The sequence below is a fragment of the Desmodus rotundus genome, chromosome 3, assembly GCF_022682495.2.
Source record: "Desmodus rotundus isolate HL8 chromosome 3, HLdesRot8A.1, whole genome shotgun sequence".
Taxonomy (NCBI): domain Eukaryota; kingdom Metazoa; phylum Chordata; class Mammalia; order Chiroptera; family Phyllostomidae; genus Desmodus; species Desmodus rotundus.
In genome coordinates, this window is record NC_071389.1 from 9802131 (window position 1) to 9820112 (window position 17982).

At 55.7% G+C, this 17982-nt stretch overlaps 1 protein-coding gene across 7 annotated transcripts in view; it reads left to right on the forward strand.

The window, feature by feature from the left end:
• The first annotated feature begins 1676 nt into the window (after nucleotides 1–1676).
• Nucleotides 1677–17982, forward strand: part of ARHGEF10L (Rho guanine nucleotide exchange factor 10 like) — a 152708-nt gene continuing 136402 nt past the window's right edge. For 2 of the 7 annotated variants that reach the window (XM_045190581.3, XM_053920416.2), the window contains exon 1: nucleotides 1677–1893. The gene's annotated coding sequence lies outside the window, so the exon portion shown is untranslated. Of the gene's footprint in view, nucleotides 1894–6131; nucleotides 6150–15686; nucleotides 15894–17982 lie in introns of those variants that run through there. The other 5 variants (XM_053920412.2, XM_053920415.2, XM_071220851.1 and 2 more) reach the window with 4 other exon arrangements.

A 17982-nucleotide genomic window follows, 5' to 3' on the forward strand; every position in this document is an offset into this window, starting at 1 on the left:
ACAATGACAAGGCAGCTTTAGCAATGACAGAGGCCTCCTGCCCTTGACACTGACCTAGGTGCTTTACATGCATGATCTCATTTCATTCTCCTGCACTCTTGGTGTCCCCACCTTACAGCTGGCTTGTGGTGGAGCCGGGACTCTGACTGAGGCAGCCTCTCAGGAGGGAAGGGGGGGCGGGGGGCAGGGACAGGTGCAGGCTGACTCTCTCCCACCGTGCTTAACTGCCATTCCTACTACAGCTGGCTAAACCCTGCCTGCCCCAGGCCTGCGAGCTCACTTGGTAACTCCTGGAACCAGAGGCTTTGGTTTCTTTCCATCAGCCCTTCATTCAAAATATTCATCTGCTACAGAGTCTCCGTGTGACCTCAGGCAAGTGTCTTCTCTCTCAGTAGCCTCCGTTTCCCGCTCAGCAGAAAGGGGACACCTCATTGTGAGGCTTACGTCGTACACAGTTATGCAGGGAGAGGTTTCTGGTGGTGAAAACGTGTGAGATAAAACAAAACCCAAGGTTATCATCCTCCCCGTCATCATCCTCATTATAGTCACGTCGCCAGAGATCAGCATACTTTCTCCGTAAGGCCGGACAGCAAAGAATTTTGTCTTTGCGGACCCTACAGCCTCCGTCCCTACTCTATTCTGCTCTTGTCTCTCCACAGCAGCCACGGGCAACAAGCAAATGGATGTGGCTGCATTTCAATAAAACTTTATTTACAAAAACAGGCGCTGGGCTGGATTTGGCCCGAGGGCTGTGGTATGCCAACCCCTGGACCTTGGCTCGATTGCCAGTTTCCTGCAGCAGAAAGCAGAGCTGGAATGCAGGCCAGGCTTGGTGTGAAGTCCAGGCATCCCGCTGTTTGTGGGGGTTTGGAGGGCAGGGGCCGATCTGCCTTACCACGTGCCCCATCGTGGGTTCTCAGGGGCACGTGGTAAGTGCAGAGTTGGTGGTTAAATGACTGAATCCTAAAGTCCAGATACTTGTGCTCTTAATCAGTGCGGCAGATGTTTGGCTAACATTGGGGGGTCATGAACACTGATAAAAAGTGTGCCACCAGGGCGCTGGCCAGCCGGCTAGAACACTGGCCCGACACACCAAGCTGCGGTTCCATCCCTGGCCAGGGCACAGACAAGAAGCAACCAATGAATGCCAGTAAGTGGAACAACAATTGATGTTTCTCTCTCTTTTTCTCATCAATTAAAAAAAGATTCAAATTGCCCTGTCCCGAGTGCGCCGTTCTGCCTTCCTGAGCAGGTGTCATTGCGACCAGAGTGAGGGCGATTGTCCCCCCGGGGAGCTGGGCCACCAGCACCACCCCCACCCCCCTGCCACACCATGTCCGTGATTCCCCTGAGGACCTCGCCCCAGTGGGACTGCTCCAGTGGACCAAGAGGGCACCAGGCTCGGAGGGCAGGGGTTCAAACCTGAAACTTTCTGAGGCCAGTGTGCTTTCCCACCTTCTCATGGTCCTGTCCACGGGCGGACTTCCAACCCTCCCTTGTGCCCAGACCCTGTGGCCATTCCTGGGCCAGCGGGCAGCTCCAGTGCTAAGCCTTTCTGTGTGTCCCCCCTTATACATCCCCCCCTTTATTTTTCCTTCCTTCCTTCCTTTTCCATCCTATGAACTTCCTGGTCCGAGAGCCCAGCCCCATTCTCGTCAAGCCCTATTCAGTTGACTTATTTCTTAAGGGCTTTTGGAAAAACTCCTGCTGCCTAGCAGGTCTGGCAGGTGTGTGAGTCAGCGGGTAGGTGCAGAACAGTGTCCGACCGACCCCTGGACTCCTTGCTGCCCTGCCAGCTGCTGCGACAGCTGGGACCCTTCCCTGCCAGTGGGGCCCGCCACAGCGCCCGTACTCCTGTCCCCGAGGGCTGGAATTGGATCACACAGAATCCAGGTCAGGCTTTGGTATTTAAACATCTCGCTGAGCTGGAGGAGGATCCTTTGGAGCTCACTGGGGGTGTGGGTGGATCTCTCCTTTGTCGACAACCTTGGGTTTGGGCCCAGGGACAACCTGTCCCCTCCCAGGTGTCGGTGGGGCTTGGCGAGGGGAACTCTGCTGGGTGGGTTACAGCCTCAGTGGGTAGGACGCTGGCCCTCATGGCCACCTTGTGGGGCAGGTCAAGGCAAAGGGGGGCTGGGGAATGCAGAGGGAGCCTCACAGGGGCCAGTGGGGGGGGGGGAAACTTCCCCCCACTCCCTTCTTAGGTCGCAGAGTTTGACAATTGCACTTGATATGATCTCAAAGAACACCTAGTTCCACGGCATCGTGTCACAGCTGGGAAAAGTGAGGCTTGGAGCATGGGGAGTAACTCCAGGTCACCCCGTCGATGGGTGACCGAGCAGGGTCTGCAAGCAGAGCTGGCTGCTGCTTCTACCTTCTCTGTGCCCACGCCTCCGCTCCTGCCCACAGACCACCCAGGTAGCCCTCTCCCATCTCCTCCCATCCCGGCCACGTTAGGAGGGAGGAGTGCAAAGTGCACAATTCCACCGGCGTGATTCCGTGGGCTCATAGTTGGAAGCACTGTGAAGATCACCTGGGCAGCTCCCTTCCCCGGCTCCCCGACAGGCAGCCGTTTAGCCACAGCTTGCCTTTCTCCGGTGAGCGCGAGCACACTGCTCTTCGAGGCCGTCTCTTTCCTTTGGGTGGCTGATGTCTGGCGCATATCACGCTTGCTGGATACTTACGTTGTGCCAGGCACTTTGCTCGCAGAGCACGTTACATGTACTCACTCACTTAACCCTCTCAGCACCCCTAGGAGGTGTCATTATCATTCTCATTTATAGCGGAGGAAACAGGCCCAGAGAGGTTAAGTAACTTACTCAGGAGTTCACAGCTTGAAGAGGGGAGCTGAGGCTTGATGCCAGACAGGTCTGGTTCTGGAGCCCGACGGCACCCTTACTCCTCACTGGACAGCTGTCATTTGCCCACGAGGCTCACCAGGGTGGGGGTCTGCCTGGGCACGGCAAGGCTGGGTTGTAAGGAGGACTTAAGATGAGTGTGTGTCCCTCTGGCTGACCTCCCAAGGTCCTGGGGGCACAAATGTCACCTTTGAAGCTTTTCTCCTTTCTGCCACGCCCACTCCAAGCCAGCAAAGGAGGCAGGAGGTGTGGGTGGGCGTGGCAGAGGGAGCAGGAGGGGCCTGGTCCTGGGGCTCTTTACTTCTTCCCATCACCACCTTCAGGAGCGGCCTCTGCTACGCTGCCCTTGCATTGCTGGGCGAGGCAGGGTCCCTTGGTGATGAATGAGGGCTGTGCCCCAGCAGAGCGTGGCTGCCATCCTGATGAGTCTCCCACCCGCCTGGGGAGCTGGGAGGGGCAGGAGGTGTGACCCCCACAGTGACGATCCTGTCATTAACTGACCGAGGCTCAGAGGGGTGAGGTGACCTACTTGAGGTCACACGGCTAAGAGACAGCAGAGAGTCGGGTCCTCCCTCCTGGTTCCTAACAGAGTGTGCTCCTCGGTGGGCTGGTCCCTCTTTTTTGGTGACTTTTCCTCCACAGATCCTGATACATCTGGGACAGGAGTGTCCGAGGTGATGATTCTTTCCCAGCTTTTGGTCCCTGAATCCGTAGGGTTTCCTGAGGCACAGCTGGGGGCCACCACCTATCTTCTGCCCCCCCCACCCCCACCCCAGGGTGGTGGTCCTCTGGGAGTACGCCAGCAGTCCTCCTGGCTGGGTCTCCTCAGTCACTGAGACTTTGGGGCCTTCCCCGGGGTGACTGGTCTGATCCCATCCCTGTCCCCGCCACCTAGACTGTGAGAAGGGTCCCTGGGTCTCCTTCCGGGGCCTGGTTATACTCTGTCTTCTCCCTCTCACAAGAGCGATTGCTCCACGGCACTGTCTCTCACTATCACTGCCACCCAACGTTCCCACCCATCGGGCCCTCGCTGTGTGCTGAGCTCTGTGCGGGCCTCCTGCTTGGCCATAGCTCCTTTGGTCCTCCTGGCAATCCCCACTCTCAGACGAGGAAGCGGAGGAAGCTGGGGCTCAGAGCGGTGCAGTCACCTGTCCTCTGGGCCGGGCTGGGCCGGGCTGGGTCACCATGGCACTCGCGAACCACGGGTTCTGGTTGTGTTCTGACTTGGGCAAGGCACTCAGACTCTTAGGCACTGAGGTGTGACAAGGGTGATGCATTGTCCCAGGCACAGCCCCTGGCCTGGCGCAGAGTAAGTGCTCAGGAAAAGCAAGGGCGCGTCGGTTTTGGACCCGGCACCATCCTGATGTCTCACGACTGGCAAATAGATGAGGCTGCAGGATGACAGGGCGCCTCGCCCTGCTGTCGGGGACCTCAATGCCACGTCCATGCAGACAAGCGGACGTCCCCGGGTGGAAGGGATGATACTGAGCTTTATAGTTTCCCCTTCCTCTTCCTGAAAACCACAAAACTGGCCCTACGCTGCATTGTGCGCTTCCTGGGACTACTGAGTTTCTTCTCTGCATCTTGCTGGAAGCCCAGGGCTCTGCAGGGATGAGTGGGGAGGAGGAGAGCCTGCTTCACACTGATCTGACCCCAAATCTGGCTGGTTGGCTCAGGCTGATGATCAAAACTCATGAGGTCCAAGAATTTGAAGGGCAGCATGAAAGCTTTTAAATTATCAACTAGAGAACAAGCCCCCTAAAGCTCAAGGCTCCTGGTAGGGGCTCCAGAATTCTGAGATGGTGCCCAGGGGATGGGCTGGGGCTGACTCCCTGGTGTCTGGCCCCGCTCTGTTCCGGACCCAGGTCTGGAGCCACTGGGCAGGGAGATGTGGTTTGGGATGGAGCAGATAAAATTCCCCGTGGAGTTTCTGGGAAAGGGGCAACGTGCTCTATCATGCTACTGCTTACTTTCAGCTCTCTCAAAGCCGGCACCCACACATCACTCTCGTTTTCCCTCCCTGGTAATCAGCACACCCCTCTCTGCTCTCCCTGGAGTCTTGGCCAGGGGATTTTCCAATTAGCAGAGCGACTGCCTCCAGCTTCTCTTGCTTCACTGAGGGGGTGGGTGGCTGGCTGGGAGTGCGAGAGGTATGTATTGTTTTCTAGTTCCTTTTCTCTTGTTTTTTGATTGTATTTATCCACCTGTCCATCTATCCACCTATGTGTCCACCCATCCACCCACCTATCCATCCACCCAACCATCCATCCATCCACCCATCCATCCACCCATCCACCCACCCATCCACCCATCCATCCATCCATCCACTCATCCATCCACCCATCCATCCACCCATCCACCCACCCATCCACCCATCCATCCATCCATCCACCCATCCATCCATCCACCTATCCATCCATCCACCCACCCATCCACCCATCCACCCATCCATCCGTCTATTCATCTGTCTATTCATCCCTTCATCATCATGTATCTATCTATCCATCACTCATCCATCTACGTGTCCATCCATCCATCCATCCATCTGTTTGTCCATCCACTCTTCCATCTGTACGTCCAGTCATCCATCTAAAGACTGTTAATTGAGTGTCTACTCCATGCCTGGCACTGTGGTCAAGAGATACAAGTCTGTGTCATACAGACATGGTCCTGTCCTCGGGGATATGACATGCAGCAGGGATGACAGACAATTCAGCAAGTGGTGCAGTGCTTCGTGCTGTTGTCTCTGCGCATCGGATTCCTTATCTATTGCATGGGGCGATAACAGTGCCTACCTCATGGGGGTGTTGTGAAGAGCTGCTGAGATAAAACAGGGAGAGGGTTGGCCCAGTGACTGGCATGTAGTAAGTGCTCAGTAAACGTTAGCTATGATGGTGATGATCCTGATGAAGACGATGATGATGGTAGGGATCACCTAAATGAGTGTCTGATGCTAACTGAGCAACCATATGTTTCCATGAATTGTCCTGAGCAGGCTGTTTTTCCTCGGTAGCAACCGAGGGTAACAGGGGAACAGTGGAAAAGGGCAGGCCGCAAGCCAGCTTCTCAGGGTGGGGAAGTCCAGAAGGACATTATTTCAACAAAGGGTGCTGGCCATGACCTCTGGTGGGGGAGTATGTGTGTCTGAGGGCTTCCTGGGGAGCCTGAGACAACACAGCCACCTCCTCCGTTTGCCCAGTTCAGAATGGGTGGTGAAGCATCTTAGGGCAAAATGAGCCCAGAAACCAGGAGCAGCAGGTTGCCTTGGCGGGGCCTGGTGCAAGCTATCTGGTAAGCTCCCGGAAGCTGAGGGGAGGCTGGGTGGCCTGGGGAGGCAGAGGTGGGAAAGAGCCCTGTACTGGGGGCTCGGGGGAAGTGGCTGCAGTTGGAGCTCCAGGGGAAGCAGCAGTCCCTGGTGGTCCACCATGGGGTTGGTGGGGGCTGGGGCATGTCAGCCTTGTTTACCCCTTGTGGGAATGGCACCAGGCACACAGTAGGTGCTTCTTTGAGGACTGTGGGGAGGTTTGTTGAATGCACACCAAGACAATCAGCGTCCCAATTTGGTTTCGTTATTGTGTGGACTTACTTGGATAAAGCAGCAGTTCTTCTTACCAGACAGAAGTGGGTTTAAATCCTGATACTCCCACGTACCAGCTCTGTGGAACTCTGTGGACCCTTCCCCTTTCTCAGCCTCAGTTTCCTCACCTGCCAACCGGGAACTGCAACATCGACATTGCAAATTGTGTACGTGGGAGGTGGTGAAAGTGTTTAGAAGCCACCCAGTAGAGGTGACCGCTTTTGTCATTATCCACGCATCTGGGTGACACCCGGGGTGGTGAGCCAGGACAGTGGGATTGGGCCTATGGGAATAGAGTGCCTGCTGAACCCCGCACTGTGAAGTTTGGGAGAGACCTGGGATCTGTTGCTTTCTTGCTGTGTGACCTTAGGTAGGCTACTTACCTCTCTGTGCCTTAGCTCCCCCTGTGAAAAAGGGGATCTTGAAGGCAGCCATTCTATAGGGTTCTTGCCAGAGCACACGGGCTCAAGTACGTAAATGCTCACTAAAAGGGGCCGCCATCCTCCACGCGGCCTCCAGCGGAGGAGTGGGTGACCCTGCCGGGGGGTGTGGATGTGAGATGTGGGGAAGCACTCCGATTTCACCTGAGGGAAGGGGCCTGATGAGCTGTCCCTTCCAAAGTGGCCTGCCCCGCTCTGTCTCTGCTGACATGGGGGTAGGTCAACAGGACCGTGCTGTGTGAAGGCATGGAGGCCTCAGAAGATACTTACTTAGTTCCAGAAATAAACCCGAGAAAATCATTCGGCTTAACCTCTTGGATTCCACCGGGCAGGGCTTGAGTGGTTATAACCAGAAGCCATGTGGTGTGGGGGAGGGAGCCCAGAGTCTGGGTTTCAACCCCGACTCCTCCACTCTCCCGCTGTGGGATCCTGTGCAAGTCACCCAACCTCTCTGGGCCTGCTTCCTTACTCACGCCCTGGGACAAAGGCCCCTTCCTCGCAGGGCTGCCTGTAGGCCGAGCACACTGTAGGCCTCTGTAATCAGGAGCGATTTTGCAGGCTCCATGGCGAGCGAGGGAGTAGATGTTAATGAACACTGGGGCTGGTCCAGAAATCCAGTCTATAAAACTCCTGCCTGCAGCTTCTGGTGCATTGCTAATGGGAGCTTATGTGAAGGACACAGCAGGATAAGGGCCCATTGTTCGGAGCTGGGACGGTTTTATGACTCTTAGAAAGCGTCTTTCATCTGAGAAGCCAGGGAGCTTATGGAACCTTCCAGCCTTGGGCAGTGAAACTGGGGGACGCTGAAGGTTTTTGGGGCTGGTGCCAGGCTGCGGCCTTGGTCAGCCCCCCCATCCCCCCAAACAGCCTGGGTGGGCAAGTCAGGGTGGGGGCAGCTAAGACTCCCCTCTAGTGTCATTGCAGTCCCAGGGATGGCAGCTGTAGACCTCCCTTCTCCAGGCCCAGGTCCTTTCCTCCTGGAGACCTTCTGTTGGACCTCAGGCCCCAGCCTGCTCCCCATCCTCAGCAATCAACACCACATTCTCCTCATCCTAGGGCAGCTTCTAGAACTGGCCTTGGGCCCTGTCCGCTGTCAGCTGACCAGCAGCTCTCACGCCTGGGAGCCTCTCCTGGCACACTGAGCCTGGCTATGGGCAGTAATATGATGCCAGGAAGCGAAGACCTTGCTTTTCTTGTCCTTCCTGGCTCCTTGGCCAGGCCTCAAGCAGAGAAATCCAGCCTCTCTTGGCTCACAGACAGCTGCAAGCCCTCTGCCTGCTTATCCTCAGCGGAGCCTGCAGCCGCCCAGGGATGGGGTTGGCGTCCTCGTGTGGACTGGGCTGGCACATGGGGCCTGTGGGGTCTGTGTCTGCAGCTGCCTTTGATGCTCCAGGCTGTGAGACTTCCCCTTTATCCCCTCAATTTTCCTTTCGGGGAGATACAGGAAGGCTGGAGCAGGATGTCTGGGGATACCTTTACTGGGCCCAGAATCCCCCCTCACCCTGCAGCGACAGTAGCCATGGGCAGGGGGCACTACCTGAATAGTAATTAACTCCTCCTCTCCATCCCAGGAATAAAAATCCATGCAGGTGAGTACAAGTAAAGGGTGGGGGGCTCTCAGTAAGGACACAACAGGACACGCTGCTGGACATTCACAGCTAGGACGGAATGCCTTTGTGCCTCAGTTTTTTCATCTGTGAAACATGATAAAACTGCCTACCGTCTAGGTTTGCTGTGAGGATTAAATGAGTTAATACATGTACAGTGCTTAAACAGAGCCTAGTATAGAGAGTGCTTTGGAAGAGTTTGCTATTGTGTTGCTGTGAATGCCTTCTAGGGCTATATGGTCCCTGCTTCACTGTCTTTTTCCTCCACTTTACTCTGCACTCCTGGTTTTTATTATTTTTTTTTCCTCCTCCGGAGATTCTGATCTCCCAGAACCTCAGCTTGAACTTGGCTGTGGTTTCTTGCAGCATGAATGCTGGCCCCAGCTCTGCACGATCTTTCAGGCTCAGTGTCCATTGTCATTTGACCAACTCAGCCTCTCAGCTCTCCAGTTCCAAGTTCCTGGAAGAAGCGAGCTGATTGGCTCTGTGTCAGTGAGATTTGTCCTGTCAGCCGTGCCGGGGAGGGGTGGGCTGCCACGGCCCCCGGGCTACTTGTGCACACCCTGGCATGGTCACCCCGGCGGCATCAGGAACTCCACTGGAGCAGCGACAGAACCGTGGACTGTGGTTTGGGGCCTTTCCTGACAACCCACAGGGGCGTTCCCGTGTTTCTAAGTGTTCAGGACCCGCTTTCAGAGCTCTTCCCGGTGCTGGCGTTTGGAGCTGGATTGGCTCCCACGTTAATGACTAGCCCACTGAAACTTTGAAATGGTGGCCCTGGCGGGTTAGCGTGTTGTCCCGATATGACAAGGTTGCGCGTTTGATCTCTGGTCAGGGCGCACACAAGAAGCAATCGAAGAATGCACGGATGGATGGGATGACAAGTCGACATGTCCCTTTCTCCCTGTCCCTTCCTCCCTCTCTCTCCACCTAAAAGAATTAAAAAACTTGAAATAGTTGCCAATATTAAACACCAGGGGATCTCATATTGCAATTGGATGTCTGGTGTCTTTGGGAGAAAATAAAGAGAGCCCTGGAGACACTGGGCTGCATCTATTAGCACAGGGTGGTGGCTGCCCCGTTCTCCAGGGGCATGTGTTTTCCAGGCCTCCGGGGGTGTCCCCTCTCCCTGTGGTGTCCCTGCTCTTGAAACCGAGTGTCAGTTGTCACACACACTCATCCTGCTTCTCATCCCCTACCAGGTCCCTTTGGCACAGGCGTGTGCCACCTGATTCTATAGCCTGGTACTCTCCCTGGGAATGGGAACGGCATGAAGAAAAAGAAAAATGACGTAGCTTTTCAAAATTTTGGAATATGTGTATGTATCTAGTTCTGTGCCAAATATTATTTCATTTAATTCTCCAAACAACCCCTGCGAAGCCGGTATTATTACTTCCATCCATACTATACAGGTGATAACACTGAAGATCAGAGAATTCGGCAACTTGTTCTAGATTAGCACAGGCCCCTGGCTTTAGAAATAACTTCAAATTTATGGAAAAGCTGCAAGTACAGCTATTCTCCTCTGAGGCATTTGAGAGGAAGCCGCTGATGACGTTTTTTAACTCTGGACGCTTTGGTGTGTATTTCCTATAAACAAGGACACGCCGCTACACAGCCACGAGATGCCCATCAACACCAGGAAATTACATGAGCCATTTCTGCCCCTGGACTTCAGGCCCTATTTAAGTTGTGCCGTTGTCCCAATAGTGCTTTTTATAGGAAAAGGATGGTGTTCAGAACCACACGCGACATTCGGTTGTTGAGTGTCTTCAGTCTCCTTCACTCTGGAAAAGTTCCTCAGTCTTTGCTTGACTTTTATGACCTTGACATTTCCAAAGACTTTAGAGGAACGTCGCTCAGTTTGATGTTTGCTCGTGACTACGTGAGTTCTGCCTCTCTGGCAGGAGGACCACGGAGTGAAGTCGTGCGTTACTCGGCGCATCCCATCAAGGAGACTCGGGATGCTCGAACATCCATCGCGCCGCTGGTCAAACCCAGTTTGATCGCTTGCGTGAGGATGTGTCTGCTAAGTTTCTCTACTGTAGAGTTGCCCTGCCCCGCTCGTGGTTAGTATTTTGTGGGCAAGTACTTTGAATTTATGTAAACAGCCATTCCTAACTTTCAATTTCTTCATTTATTGATTGACATCAGTGTGGACTCTTGGTTTTCTATTGTATTCAATGGAATATAAATCCTTGCAATTATTATTTATTTTGATGCTCAAGTTGCCGTCAGCTTGGCTATTTGGAACCTCTTTACTCTGGTTTCTATGTCCCTTTGCTATGTCCCCATTGCTTCTTGAGCAATTTATTATTTCTGGCACAATGCGTTTTAGGCTCAACTTGTTTTTTCCCATGGAATCAGCCATTTCTCCAAGGAGATCTGGTTCTTTTTAGTAGAGAATGGTATTTAGAACCCATGGTCTAGCTGCTAAATATGCGCATCGCTATTGGGATGTTCCTGCTCCCAGGTCCTCTTGGTGGGCAGCCCTATGAGCTCACACCGATACGTCCAACACCACAGGTTCATCCTACTCTCCTCCCTCTCCACATTTATAATCCCTTCTCTAACAGTGCGAATCCCAAGAGTTTGAACTCTCGACCACTACTATACTAGTTTGCCTCTCATCGACAATAGTGACAACTGTTTATGATAACGTAGTATTATTTAATTATTTGAGAGAGGGGAAGGGAGGGAGAAAGAGAGGGAGAGAAACATCTGTGTGAGAGAGAAACATTGATTGAATGCCTCTCATACCTGCCCCGACCAGGGGACCCAACCCAGGCACGCGCCCCGACCAGGAATCGAGCCAGTAAACCTTTTGCTTTGCAGGATGAGGCCCAACGAACTAAGCCGCACCAGTCACGGTGATAACATAGTATTAAGTAGCGTATTTATTTAATTTTGTCGGTGAGAAGTTGAAAAGTCTCTGTTAGGCTATACTAGATGGACCCTCCAAGACCTTGTGAGATAGAAGAGGGCAAAAAGGTTGTTGTTCCCACTTCACAGGCAGCGGGACCGAGTGGAAGAGGGTGAGGGCTGGTCTCTAGGTCTATAGAGGTCTCAGGGTGGAATCAGGCCCAGCACCCTGTACTGTGTCCGTGTCCAGCCCACTCAACATGAGCTGTCCACCCAGCCCCTGGTTGTCTTGGGAGAACTTGGGGACACTACACCCTCAAGAGAATAAACTGCTCAGACTGGCCTCTTCCTGATACCAAGGCCCATAAAGTGGTAGCTCGGAGAAGTCAAGTTTCCCACCCCACCTGAGCCCCTGGAAACACCTCCACCTGTGGCTGTGCCTTTGCAAAGGCTTCCCACAAATGCAGGTCCTGGGTTGTGAGGAATCTGAGCGGCTTGGAGGGTTGCTCAATGCATCCCAGCCCCCTTCAGAATGCCCAGCCTGTGGAACAGGGGCAGCAGTGTGTGGGAAGAGGGTTTCATCTCGGTTAGACAGACTCTGTCATCCTCATTTGTAATCAAAATGTGATCCAGCCTCTCTTAGATAAGAGCCCGTCCATGAGTGGTGTGATGGATGATACAGTAAGTGTTGAGGACTGACAGTTTCCTGCACGCTCTTCATTGTTCTGCCGGTGCGAGGGTTGTACCTGGGCTTGGGAAGTCCACTGTCTCATCCACCCACTTCCTTTTTGACCCCCTGTGGGCCTGGGCTGGTGGAAGGGGATCCAGGCTGGGAGGCTGAGGCAAGAGCCCTGGGTTTCCGTCTTGACTTTGCCACCTGTTTGCTAGGCAACCTGGGGCAAGTCACCTAGCCTCTCTGGCCAATAGAAAGCTCCCCCCCTGCACTCCCTCCCTGTTTCCTGGGCCAGTGGTGGAGACAAGGGAGGGCAGAGCCCCAGCCCCATTCGCATGCATGGTTAGTGATTGTGCTCACACAGGAAATCCCGTCCTCGCCAGAGTGCAGTGAGTGGGAAATTCTGGTTAACTGAATGCTCTGGGACATGGAAATGTTCCCAGAAAATCTTTCTGTTCATTTTGTGGCTCAGGAAACCCATTCATTTAACTATTAGCAAACATTTGTCTCCTGCCTATGCCCTGCCAGCCTCTGTCCCAGGTGTTGGGGATTCCAGCATGAATGACACAACTGGGTCCCAGCTCCCAGGGACTCACGGTCTGGGGGGAGACATGGGGCAAATACACCACACAACACGGCGGGATGGGCTCGCTGATGTGTGGAGCTTGGGACCCCGTGTGAGCCCTGGGGTTGAACCCGGGGGCATCCTTGAGAAGACGTTATTTATGTTGAGGGCATCAAGGGGCAGTTAGCTTCTGAGTCTGGGGGATGGAGGCAGAGGGAACAGCAGGGGCAAAGGCCGAGTGAAACACCTTGAACATTCAGGTGTGCTGTGGAGCAAAGGACATGAAGCTGGGGTGGCGAGAGAGAGGGAGGCTGGGGAAGTGTACGTCAGCAGAGGGAAATGGCAGAGAGATCAAGAATGTAGAACAGCTCTGGCTGGCATGGCTCAGTGGATTGAGCGCCGGCCTGCGAACCAAAGGGTCACTGGTTCGATTCCCTGTCAGGGCACGTGCTTGGGTTGTGGGTGGGGTCCCCAGTAGGGGCACGTGAGAGGCAACCACACACTGATGTTTCTGTCCTTCTCCTTCTCCCTCCCTTCCCCTCTCTGAAATGGCTGGCCTGGAAGGTGAGGGCTGCAGGCTCATTTACTCAAATGTATGTTGCTTTCTCATCAAAGTACAATGTAGAGAGGGAAATGAAATGAAAACACTAATTCCCAAGGCAGAGGCCTCCAAGTCAGATGGGCAGAGGCCTCCAAGTCAAGTCAGATGGGTTACACAGGCCTGGGCGGACGGAGGCAAGTGGAGGACACAGCTGTGGTAAGGAGCCATGGCTCTTTGGGGATGGCAGAGTGTGACCCCGGGACGGGGGCCTGGCAATATCAACTCTTCAGATTTGTTACGAGAAGCCAGCAATCTGGCTTTTTACGGGACATCTTCCGATTGTTAGATGTTGGTAACTGATTAACAACAATTTGTTGGCAACAACAAAACCACTATGGGTGGGCGGGTGAAGCAAAATGCTTCCCCGGGCTCCATTTGTTCTATGAGCTGGTGGATCGCAGCCCTGGACCCAGAGAGCTCTGCTGATAAGGGTTTGAGAGTGTCCACGGAAATTTACTATGATCGTCTCATGGTCCCAACCCGTGCTGGGCTCTGGGGCACGGTGGGGGCCTGGGGTATGGCCCCTGCCCTCAAGGCTGGACCATAGCTGCCCTCAAACTGGAGACAGTTCAAATCAGGCCCTACCCCGAGCCAACTTCACAAAACAACAAAAGCAACTAACCGAAGGTTGGAGCTCTGTGGAGCTCAGAGGAGAGGGGTAGTCAGGGAACAAAGGCCAAGTGGGGAGGTTTCCTGGGCATTCTGGGTCTTCTGGGGGTTCTGGGAGGGAGGGTAAGCCCAGTGCAATGAAGAGGGGAAGACATTAAGCCCGGAGGGGTCAGGAGGGCTCAGGCGCAGAAGGAAAACTAGAGCCAGCGTTAGGGGTCGGTACAGATCCAAAAGGCTTCGAGTGCAGGCTCAGAACATCTAAATTCTGGTCCGAGGCTTACTGCTGTGAGCCCTGGGTCACTCGCTGGACATCTGGAGATGTTCCTGCTGCTTTGCTAGCGCTCCAGAAACTTTCCTCTCTGTGGTCATGGCCGCCGTTTATTCACCCTAGAATGGAAGCTCCGGCAGCTCTGGCAGCTCCAGCAGGGTGAGGACCACACCTGTTTTGTTCACTGATGTGTCCTGAGTGCCTAGAAGGATGTCTGGAACACAGTGAGTGCTCAACAAACATCTACTGGCTGATTGGGATGAGCCAGGTGCTGCTGTAGGCCTGAGGCTTCGGGCAACTCTGTGCACAAGTCTCAGGACAGGCTCCATGGCGCCTGTGCTCCCGTGTGGACCTGGGCAGTAAACAAACCAACCCGCCAACGAGTGAGATGAGTTCAGAGAGTGCGGCCCCAGTGCGGCTTGTCTCAGTTCACCGTAGTGCCCTGTGCGTTTGGGTCTCCTCTGGGCCTCTGAGATCCGAGGGGGCAGGGCCGGGGTCTGTCTGGTCCCTCCTTTCATTCCTAGCCCCCGAGGGAGGCGCCTGACGAACAGGGAGTAGTTAAGAAAAAGGTTTCTGCTGAACAAACGGTGTGACAGAGATTCCAGCCTGCATACACCTGTGCCCTTTGGAGTCCACAGAACTCATTATCATCAACCCAGGAGTAATTGCTGATAAGCCTGAGTGTGACTTTCACTGCAAATTGAGGGGTAGCAGGGCAGTGTTTAATAACTACAGGGATAATCTTAATTAATGACCTGATAACTGTAACTAATTGCATCATATCCGGAGGCCCTCTTTGGAATTCTGGGAGGGAGTAACTAGTGCTTGGCAGCTCTGGGGGCTGAAGGAAGGAGGTGCTAGGATCTCCTTTCCACCGCTTTGCTGGGTGAGCCTTGGCAGGTTGCTCACGGCTCCGAACCTCAGTTTCCTCATCAGGAAGATGGGGCTTCGTGGCAGGGCCGTTGCCAGTTCAGTGGGATGTTCTCACTCAGCATAGCAAACGCTTCATGCCTGCAGCTGCTAGGGTCACAGTTACTGAGGTCGTTGACAGAGGCCAAGGTCGGCCACTGCCACCAGGGCCTCGAGGGCTCTCTGCCATCTGAGGCTGGGTGGGAAGTGTCACACTTCTGGGTTTTCCCTTGGAGCCATCCCAGGAATCTGTCACCTTCTGGGAAACACCTGGGCAAACTCCTGAACCTGAGGACAGAGAAGCAAGCAGCCAGCGAGCGTGGGATAGTTGATTAACGGGATGGTGTGTGGGAGCTTCTGGTGGGAGAAACGGGGAAGTGGGAGGGGACACTGGGAGTGGAGGGAGGGTCCCTGTGGGGCCTGGGGCAAGGCCCCACCCCCTGCAAGCCTCAGTTTCCCCAACTGTGTTGTGAGAGGTTGGGTCAGGTTGATCGGAGCAGGGCCAGCGGGAAGGCCGAAGCCCTCCTGCCATCGGTCGTTGGGGCTCCCCTCTTCCCTATCCCGCGTCCTCCGGGGGCGCCCGCGCAGGCAGGGGAGCGGCGGCGGCCGGCCATCAGGGGTTAAGCGGTGACTTCAGCGGCAGCAGGCCGGGCGAGCGGGGGCGGTGCCGCGTCTCCGCGCTCGGCGGCTGGACCAGGCCGCTGCGAGGCGGGCGCACTCCCGGCGGGGCCGCGACCTCGCGGACGGCGCGCTGCGCGGCCATTGGTTCGGTGGCGGCGGCGGCGGGCCGGGCGGCGGGGCGCGGGGTTCGGCCGGCCCGGCCATGGGCGCCCGCGGCGGCCGGGCGGCTGAGGCGCGGAGCCGGCCGCCGGCGCCTTTGTGAGCGGCACGGACAACAAAGGCGCGGCCGGGCGGCCGGAGCGGGTGAGTGCGGCCCGCGGGAGGGGGCCGGGCGGGGGGCCGCGGGCGCCGGCGGCCCGGGGCTCCGCGAGGGGGTGCGTGGCTCCGGGTGACTCCGGGGCGGGGGTAGGGGACCGTCTCCGTGTCAGGGTCGCGGAGAGCCCATCGGCGCCGTTGCCCGGATCGTCCCGGCCCCTCTGCGTCTGTCTGCTTCTGCGGGACCTTTGTGTGTCCCTGCTTCACGCAGTGGGAGCCTGGCGTCTTCTCCGCGTGTCCCTGGGTGTGTCTGAGAGTGTGCATCTCTGTGCCTCCGCGTGTGAGAGCCCAAGCCTGGATCTTCCCTGTGCCCCTGGTGTGCGTGTGTTTCCAGGAGCTGGCGACTTCTCTCTCTGTCCGTGTGTCCCGGGAGCCTGTGTACTGTGGACATGTCTCTGGGTCTGCGGTCTGTGTGGGGGTGTCTCCTTGGGTCATTTGGTTGTGAGTGTGTGTGTGTACCTCTTGCGTGTGAGTATGTGAACCCCCGCCCCCATGGGAGGCCCTGTGTCCCTTAGGTGTCCTGTGTCTCTGCATGACTTCTGTTTTTCCTGCATCAGTGTGTGTGTGTGACTCTGTGCCTCACTTTCCTGTCAATTGATGGGACCTTGGGTTCTGCTGTCACTGTTGCTCACCTTCCCCCACACTGACCTTGGGGGTCTCTGGGATTACATGAAGTCAGGGAATGCTCCTGGCGCCTCGGCGCTGGGCGAGCCTCTCCAGCCTGGGCGCCCGCCCAGAGATGGAACAGGGGCGGCTTCACGGAGGAGGGGCTGGTGGAAGGGAAGGGTGCCCTGCCCAGCGGGAAGGCCGTGGCCGCAGAACTGGGTCAGGCCTGGACACTCCTTGAGGCAGGAAGTGTATCGGGGTGGGCCCCACTGAGAATGAAGACCAGTGCCCGGCCTCCAGGGATGGTCTCTGAGAGGGGAGCCCGGGCCTGAGGGAGTAGAATGTGGGGAGAGTTTCTCCACCCTCTCCCAGGGTGGGGGCCTGGGGCAGGGTCAGGAATCTTCTTTTAGCCTGGAGAGCCCAGGAGCCTGAGGACCCCAGCTCAGGCCACAGGCAGGGGGGTGCTGCTGGATGGGTGGCACTTCTCCCCACTTTGGAGCTGAGACCTTGGTTTGCCTCAAAGTCCTTGGTCTTCCTGAGGGATTCAATCAAGGGAAGCCCCGCCCTGCCTGCCCACGCACCATCTGCTCCTCCTCAGATGCTGGGGAGAGGAGGCAGGTTGTGCACGCTCATTAAGACGCTCAGCCCTTCCCCGCAGCCCTGTCTGCATGGCCATCAGCTGCAGCATCCATCTGTCTATCCGGCCATCCATTCTTCTACCCAGCACTGTACCCCCGTGTCCAGTCCTCCGACACATAGACTAGGAAGGAGGGCCCCGTCTGGAAATCTCCAGCCTCCCCATGACAGTGGGTGGTGGCTGTCCTGCCCCTTCCTCAGGCTCCAGGGTAACGCTCAGAGCCCTCCTCGTGGCCAGTGAGGCCTAAGGTTGTGCCCGGGTCTGACTCTCACCCTGCTCCCTCGTGCTGGCCTTCCTGCGGTCCCTGCCCCTCCTCTCCCACCAAAGACCTGTCACCCTTGCTGTTCCCTCCAAAAGCTGGTCCCTCCCTTCACCTCTTCACTTCTCACCTGGGGCCTCTTCTCTCTGCCAGCCGAGCAGGCTCACGAATCCGTGTTCAGGATGCTGTTCTAGCCTTCACTGTAATGGGGGCAGCTTATTCATACCCCCGGGGGACTGTAAGCCTTCCAGAGTGGGGACCGGTCTGGAACCCTGCTCGATAAATAGTTGCTGATTAAGTGATGTCCAGTTATCAATGGTTCTAAAATCTGCTCTTTCAAGTTTTAACTTGGGAGGAGGCTGGTGGGATGGGTATAGCTGGTAGGTTCCTCGGGGCTCAGGTACCAGTTAGTGTATGAGAAAAGCCTACTGTTTATTAGATAACTAACTAGTAAGTGAATTAACACATATATATAGTGTCCGGTTAAGTGCCAGACGCTGGGCCAGCTGCTTCACGTACGGGGGAAGGAGCAGAGTAGAAAGCGTATCATCTTCTCAGGTAAGTTTAGAAAAAGA